At 31.9% G+C, this 8,922-nt stretch overlaps 1 pseudogene; it reads left to right on the forward strand.

Annotated features, from left to right (window-relative positions):
• The first annotated feature begins 5,430 nt into the window (after window positions 1–5,430).
• Window positions 5,431–6,200, forward strand: LOC149563666 (vacuolar iron transporter homolog 1 pseudogene; annotated as a pseudogene).
• Window positions 6,201–8,922: the final 2,722 nt, after the last annotated feature.

Consider the following 8,922-nt stretch of genomic DNA (forward strand, 5'->3'; position numbering starts at 1 on the left):
AGCATGGGTGAGCAAGCACGAGAAAACAAGAAGCAAGTGAAATAGTATTAGTTGAGGCACATCTACTTAGTAGGAGTAAGATTTTGAGAACATAACATATCAAACAACTCAGGGGGAGTTATAAGATTTTGAGGTATAAGTTGCTGCAAAATTTTGATATTTTGAAATTTTGTACAAAATTTGAATAAGAGTTATGTTATGCTCATAAGAATAAAAGTATTAATGCATGACCAATTATTTTTGAAATTCATGTCAAAGGGGGAGATTGTTGATTTTAGATTGGTTTTGACAAGTGAGTGTCTATACACTTAAGTAATTTACTTAGTTCATGCCAAACAAGTAGTATATGCCAAGCACAACATGTATAAGTTAAAGCATGCTAAGTCAATAGTAAGTGCCAAGTTACTCATATTCCAATTTATTTAAGTGCCAAGTAGATAGTAAATGCGGAGTGATTCAGGAGTCGAGTAAGAAATGCATGTTGAGTCACAGTATAGAAATTAGTACATGCTGAGCATCGAAGACTTTAGATCCTGAGTAACACATTTTTCTCAAAGTTATTTGTATTGGTACAAACTACTATGTAAACCATTTTTGAGCCAACTTTCAAATTGAATTATGATATTTTTGTGATAAGGATGAATCTTAAGTTGGAATCCCTAGGAATTACATGCATCCAATTAGGTAAAGGGAAGGTTTAAGTGGGAAAATGGATGAGTCACAGCTGTTGATTCATACCTAACCCTAAGTCACCTAGGTCTTCTTAAGGAGGATAAACCCTAAACATTGTAAGTGTATTGAAAGAGCGAAGAAAGAAGTTTACATGCACAAATAGTATATTCATGGTGGTTAAGGAGTTGTGAATTAAAATTATATTGTAGAATTAGTTAAAGGAGAATAGAAGAAGGAAATAGTGAACAACAAAAAGACATTTGATCAAGAACTATCAACAATACATCAGTTTAGAGGTGATCTATCATCAAGCAACAAAGTGCTAACTGTGAGATCAATGCTGAGACATTCTAATAGGTGAATCAATTAAATATCTTAATAGAGTAGTCCTAACAGGCTATATTGAAATCCTCTAACAAGGTGCTGACTTAATTGTGAGTTGAAGTCCTTTAACAAGGAACACTTTTAACAGGGTGTTGAAATCCTTTAACAAGATAAGACCTAATAGTCTTTGTAAGACTTTATAGGGTAGACCTTTCATAGGGTAGATCATGTTTCATGATCAAACATTATAACCTTCATTGGATGCACTTTATTACTATAGTAGTGAAGATTTGTGGGTGTCATCCCTACCCTACTTTTATCTTCTCATCTGAGTAATCATATCTTATGTCATATATGTGTGAATGATTACTTTTTTACATGCTTTACATGGTATTTCAATTTACTTATTGAATATGTGAAATGGATTTGTGGTGACTATTTTTATGGGTTAAAAGTTTGAACTACTAATACACCGCCCACTCTTAGAAGTTTACCTTTCCTATTGTAATTCCAACATGAGGTTGACTTGAATATAGTTTAGAAAAGGGTCAATATCAATAACTCTCACTCACTGACCACCTCTCTAGTAATTAGCCACCTTAGTACCTAGAACTTGGATGTACCTCTCTATAATTTGATTTTTTTTCATTGCCAAAGATAGAGGTTTATCCAGAAGCCAACAATATTTCCACAAGTTAATTGTTTGTCCATCTCCCAACTTCCATCTAGATTTAAAATTGACAACCATTTTAGCTTGCTAGATACCCTTCCAGAAGGTAGAGCCCAACATCCTATCATGATTTTTGAGAAAATCATCCAGAGAAGAAAAGGCATTTAAGTATTTAATCCTCATAATACCACTCCAATCTTTTTTTTCTCTATAGATCCTCTAGATTTGCTTAGCCATGACAGCAAGATTCATGGATTTTATAGATCTTAGTCCTAGACCCCCACTCCTTTTAGGCCTATAAAATAGGTCTTAGGACACAAGAGCTAATCTTTTATTTTCTTCCACTCTTGACTAAATAATTTTTTTTTTTGGGTTCTTTCTATAGATTCTTGAAACTTTCCCAAAATTTTGAACAGACTTAAGGCGTAAACTAGAAGACTTTGAATAGTGGACTTTATCAACTATAATTTTCTAGCTTGGCTAAGAAGTGAACCTTTCCATCTAGCTATTTTTATTTGGAATCTATCCACTAGGGAAGCCTAGAAGGAATTAGGGGGTTTAATTCCAAGACTCTCTCTCTCTCTCTCTCTCTCTCTCTCTCTCTCTCTCTCTCTCTCTCTCTCTCTCTCTCTCTCTCTCTCTCTCTCTCTCTCTCTCTCTCTCTCTCTCTCTCTCTCCCTCTCCCCTTAGAGTTATTATAAGAACTATATTGCTTATAAGCACTTGTAAAAGATGAATAAGACAAAAGGTACTACATTTCATTCTATTATCTTCAAACATGAAATTATGGTTGTTGTATGGCAATTGGTCTTGCGAAGTATAATTTATTTTACCAATTTTTAAATTTGGAAGGTTTAGTTAAGTTATTTAATTTTTTTTGGGAAGGAGAAAAAATATTTATAAATCTAGATGTCCTCTTTCTATTTTTAACATGTCAAGAGTCTTGTTTGAAATAATATAAGAAGCTTGTTACCATAAGCTCTTCATTTTTGGGGCAACATAATACCATGAGGTCTTCATTTTTGTGGCAACATAATACCACGTGCATTCATTTTGGAACTTTAAAATGGACAAAAAATAGGGTAATACATTGTCTATATAGGAGAGGTTTTATTTCTCCTTTTTTTCCTTTGGAGAAGGGTTAAGAGGGTAGGAGGTTGATATAAAAGGACTATGGGGCAAAGGTTTTTGAAAATAAAAATGATCTTTAGTATGATGCCAATATGCTATGACCTCAATTTACTTCACCATACTTGTTACAATAAAGGTAACATTTATCTTTGATCTATTATGAAAACCATAGTTACTCCTCCTGTACTTACAAACTTAAAACCCATCTTACAAACTTACCAATATTTTTCTCAATATATTTGTTTTGATAAAAAATAAAATACATAAAAACTGAATGACCTCTTAATGATTAAAATATTTTTTTCTCTCTTTTCACCAACCTCCCTATTTCATTGTCAAGTGAGATAATTAAATTTATGCTTTTATAGAGTTATGTCTTAGATATACATTTAACAAGTGCTACATAGTCACATAGTACTAGCCTTTAGTCATGTAGTTAAATATAATTCTAATTTTGCATATAAACTTAATTATAATGTAATTATATTTAACTTTATATAAGTAATTAGAATTTAAGTATTTTATATATAAAATTTTCATTGTTTTAAGTTTTTGTAATTATATTACAAATTAAATTTTATTTTATAATAAAAAGTTATAATGTAAAATTATATTTATGATTTAATAATTGTAATGTAACAATTAATAATTTCATATAATTATTTTAATAATTATTGTTAAAATTAATTTAAAAAATATAACAAAAGAAATAAAATTTATTCATAATTAGTTTATAAAAAATAATAACAATTATTATTTTATTTTATTATAAGATATTATTTAGAATGTGTAAAGTTGATTATGCCTATTTGCAAGTAGTAATAACCGTGTAATAAAGATAATTTTGTTGTGTGGAGATGTGACATTAAGTATGTGATTTTATAAAATAAAATAAAATATAAATAGAATAAAATAGAATATTATAATATTATGATAGAAAGAGAGTAATATAAAAAGTGTTGAAAATTTCTATTATCAACATAGTAAATTCTACAAAGAACAAGTTTATAAGAAGAAACAAAAAAAAATTGGAATGTTTTTGTGTATCTGCCTATATTCATTTCAACCAATGACACCTGAGATAAATAATTTTTTTAAATAGAAAAATAAAGAATTATAAATTTTAACTTTGATAAAATTATAAGTATGTTATAATTGGTAGAAATTAATTGATTAAGTCAATACAATAGTATTGCCTTTAACATTACTATAATCAATTATTTACAGTCAAATCATACTTATCTTGCAAACTCACTGTTCAAATGTAGCCACCAATGCCACATTCATTTCCTCTACGCACTACCGTTATATATTGCGCATCAACTTCAGCTTATTATTGATAGTCAATGGACGGGCGGTTGTCCTCGTGCCATTCACGCATTATTCAAATCATCTCCAGCGAATCCGCTTTCTACAATCCACTCGGATTTAAAAGTGTTATTCCAACCATGTTTCATGCTCAGCTTTTAAAGACCTAATCAATATTATATTTGTCTTTCTTCAAACTGAAACTGTGATCAGTCGTCATGAAACAGCCGCTGGAAGAATTCTATATTCTCTTTGCCTTCGTGTTTGGACCTCTTCTGTGCTATTTGAGAACCTCCTTTCTCAATCACATTGAAATATAAAACTTATCATTAGATTCACTATTCAGACTGCAAGATGCTACTTAATGTATAAGGCAAATTTCGCAGAAAATAAATTTGATTTAAACAGTATGATTTAAAATATAAATATACTTAAATGGTATTCAAAATAACATTAACGTTGTTTGAGTGCTGTAAGCAAATACTTTAAAAAAAGGTATAACAAAATTTGATGGTTTTCTAGCGAGAATGAATAACTATTAGAACTAATTCTATAATCTGTGATGGTCATCTTGAAGATTTTATAATTCTATAATCTGTGATGGTCATCTTGAAGATTTTGAAAAATAAAATAAAAATGAGTTTGAACTATTTAACACTTTTATTTTAATTTTATTTAAGAAACTAAGTCTTAGTATGCAATGTTTAAACGATGGGCTCAATGCTAGTGCCTAGAATGTTATCTTATATTTCTACTAAGACCTCAAACTTGCAGTCATTGTTTATATTTCTGAAGATTCAAATTGCATCCCATCCAGTCTATATTTCTCAAGATTCAAATTGCATCCAATCTAGCGTAAAGGTCAAGACAATAATCTTTGAACAAAGAGACCAGATCTCAACTGCAAGTGATGATTTTCACATATTTCATGAATCACGCGATGCTGCTGTTCTTCATCCGTCCTTATTTCAACATCAGGAGCATTCTATTCGTGTTCCCTGACGTTGTTTTCTTTAATTAGTAAATGGCACTCATGAAAAATCCCAATAACGCCAAAAGAAAGGGAAAATAGTATGCTGCCACGCTCATGGCACACGCCACAAAGATCTCCCACTGAATATCAAAATCCCATTAAAAACCCTAAAAGACAAGACATTAGGTGTGAACAGAAGCTAAGAGTTTATCCCTCCTAATAATGGAAGTCAATATCAGTGTCCCAAGAGAGGCCTACAAAAGGAAGTCATAAGTGTGGACAACACACTCCATCTTAGCATTCTCTAAATCTAAAGCAAGTGAGAGAATTACTTGGTATTTAGAAGAAAAAAATGGAAGAGAAATCAGCATTCAGCCCATCTTCTTCTTCTTCTCAATTGGAATCAAAGAGAGAGGTGAAGGAAGGAAGAGTGGAGTCGATTGAAGAGGGATCTCCACTTAGAAAGCCACAAAATTCAAGTGTTTTCATTAACATGATTTCTAGTCCTTCAAAGGTTGAAGATGAGAAAAACTTCGATTATCATAACAGAACTCAGTGGCTTCGCGCCGCCATTATTGGAGCAAATGACGGCTTAGTCACCACAGCTTCAGCTGATGATGGGTGTCGGCGCCGTCAAAACAGATGCAAAGACAACGCTGATGTCTCGACTGGCGGCGCTGGTGGCGGCGCATGTAGCATGGCCATTGGCGAGTACGTCTCGGTACAAACGCAACGGGACGTCGAATTGGCCAACCTAAAGAGAGAAAAACAAGCCCTAAAAATCCTAAACGAAATGGGAAGCGTGAGAATGAACACAATGTCTCCGTTGGTGATTTCAAGGGAAGAAAAAGAGGGGCTTCCAAGCCCAATTCAGGCGGCTTGCGCATCCGCCCTTGCGTTTGCAGTGGGAGCATTTCTGCCCTTGATATCTACGGCTTTTATCAGTGATTATATTATTAGGGTTTGCGTTCTGGCTGGTGTTTCGAGTTTGGCGCTATTGGGGCTCACTTTGGGCGGTCTTCTATTGTGGAAGGGACTGTGAGAGTGCTGATTGGTGGATTGTTTGGGATGTTGGTGACTTATGGTTTGCTCAGGCTCTTTAGTGCCACTGCAGGAGTTTAACTTCTGCCCTACCATTTCAATCATTTCCAAGCGTAACAGTCCCAAACTTTAATAATCCGTGAAGTCTGCCTCAAATTCCTCGTTTGCCCAATAAACTGGCTTCAAATATGCCTAACATTTGGCAGAAAATTCTCAACTTTTGATTACTAGTGGCTTCTGCATGTCACTTTCTGCCTTGTTTGAAATCAATTTCTTTTGGTTTTCTTCTTTTGTCTCTTCGAATCATATCCCTGCATGCACTCTTTTGAAATCGAGCGTCTGTTTTCTTCCTATATTGCAATAAGATAAAATTTGGTTTGTCCACACTCTTAGATTTTGCTTTCTGTGTTGTGTGACGTATGGATTGTCACTGGAGCTGTAGTCATCCAATATTTAGCCATTATCCAGAGGGTTTATGTGTGCAAATATTTTGTCTTCTCACTCATCTCTTAATTGTATCCTTCAAAGGCCAGCTGCAACGTATAGGCGGAGAAGCCTGTTATATATTAGTACCTAAACGCATTTTCCTGATTAATGTTTGCTGTATTTTCAATGACATGAGTACGAAGTGAATGTTTTTTTTGGCGGGCATTGATACTTGTCAGTTACTAATCTAGTATTCATATAAAAGTGTTTACCTCTACCATTTCCATGAAACAAGAGCCACTTTATGAGATATTTTCTGCTACAAAGTATATCGGATAGTTTCTATTGGAAGGGATCATATCTGTTTTTGCGGAAGTGGATCAAACTCATTTTGCTAATATTAATTCATGTATTTTTCTTATCTTTCATTACACAACTTCCTTCTATTCTCTATCAGTGACATTCTCTGATAAGTATATATCTTGTATTTTCCTCTTTTTCCATGAAGTTATCTTATGACTTATAACCAACGATGTTCACGTACTTACCTAATTGCCAATCATATATGAGTATGTAGCTAATATGACATTTATTGATGATATCACAATTCCTTCTTTCACGAGTATTTGTCTTTATGTATGTTAGTGATTATTAAGAGGTGATTCTACATAATAGACTTATAATAACTTAATGTGTTCATTACAAAATTATTAGAATACATACATGCATTCAAATATGTAGGATACAAAAGAATTTTACACATAAAAAAAAAGAAAATATACTATTAAATATGACTGTTACATAATTCTGAAAACATTATAAATCTTAGAAACTATAAAATATTTTCTTAAAGGATTAAAACGATTATTAATTTTTTTTACAACATTTAATTTTCTAATTCTAACTTGCTAACTAAATTCATATATTTTTATAGCATTCAATTCATTAATTTTAGAAAAATAAAGCTAACAAAATTTGTAGATATGATTATATTTTAAGCTGGAATGAAATAACTTTCCATGAGTACGGATTGAACACAACATAGACTTGGAAAATGTGGATAGTTAACCCTGAGAAAATAGAATAAGACGATAGATTTATTCCATCAAACACATATATAGAGTTTTGTTTATATGGATAAGTCTTCATTGATGTTTCAACCCTTGTAATTGCATGTGCTCTTACCAGTCCAGCTTTGCACTGGCTGTGTCTTGTGGAGGGGTCCTGTGTAATCCACTGCAACTTTGCACTTGACAAGTGGTTTGACCTCCTTGAGGCTTTAAGGGACTTCGCTTCCTTGTATAACCTTTCAATTAAGTGTGTATTGATAGACATCATCACGATAAGCATAATTTTTGTAAAAATTATAAATGCGTCTATTGTAGGGATCTAAGTATGACAGAGAGAAAATCTTTCAGATTAATTTAAATTCCATTGAAATAAATCAGCAAAGCATTTTCTAAACTCAAGTTTCTACAAAGAATCAAACTATCTTAGAATACCTTTAATTATGAGCTGAGTTGTACTCTCTGATGCCTCTAGATCTGCTCACACTTTGCCTATGTTGGACTCATTCAACTACTCTAAAACTCCATTAAATTGAGTCATGTCTGTCATTGCTACTAGTTTTTCCCTTAACACATATTTTTCTATTTGTACCTTTGAAGGAAAAAACAAATTAAAAGGGAATGTATAGCAAATTAAAAAAAAGTTAAAAGGGAATGAATAAAAAACTCAACAGATAAAAATAATCATTAGAAAATGTTTTTTTACCAAGGTACGATGATAAAAATGAAAAATTTAGAAGTAAAACTTCCACATATAAGTCTATATATTTCAATAAGGCAGTACTAAAAAATAAAAAATATGGGCATTATTCTAACCAATCTAACTAGCCAACCTAAATATGAAAAACGTATTTTAAACATTGGATATAATAACAAGATGCATGCATTTATTTAATTTTATTGATAAAATTTTGATGGTTTTTCAATTGTAAGATTGTAAATGTGTTTTTTTATTTCCATCCAATCTTTTAGAAAGAAAATGGTGGAATGTGTAAGGAACTAATAAAATCTATTGTAAATAATCATAATAGGGTTGTCTGAAGTAACCCCTAGAGAAGAAATAGATAGATATATAAGAGTTTAGATGTATCTAATAGAATGGTAGAAATTTAATATTTAGTACATCAATATATGGAAGATTGGTTATATTAGTATTGTTGGGGCAAATCTAAGAGTGTGACCTTTGACCTATTATATTGGTTTAGAGTGGAAATTGAGTAGTAGTTTGAAAAATGTTGAATTGAAGGAAATAAAATTTAGTTCTAGAAAGTAAATTTGTCTTTAATATAGTTCAGAGGAAAGTCTAGGCA

The sequence above is a fragment of the Cupressus sempervirens genome, chromosome 4 (genome assembly GCF_028749045.1).
Source record: "Cupressus sempervirens isolate cs-2001-9-10 chromosome 4, ASM2874904v1, whole genome shotgun sequence".
Lineage (NCBI taxonomy): Eukaryota > Viridiplantae > Streptophyta > Pinopsida > Cupressales > Cupressaceae > Cupressus > Cupressus sempervirens.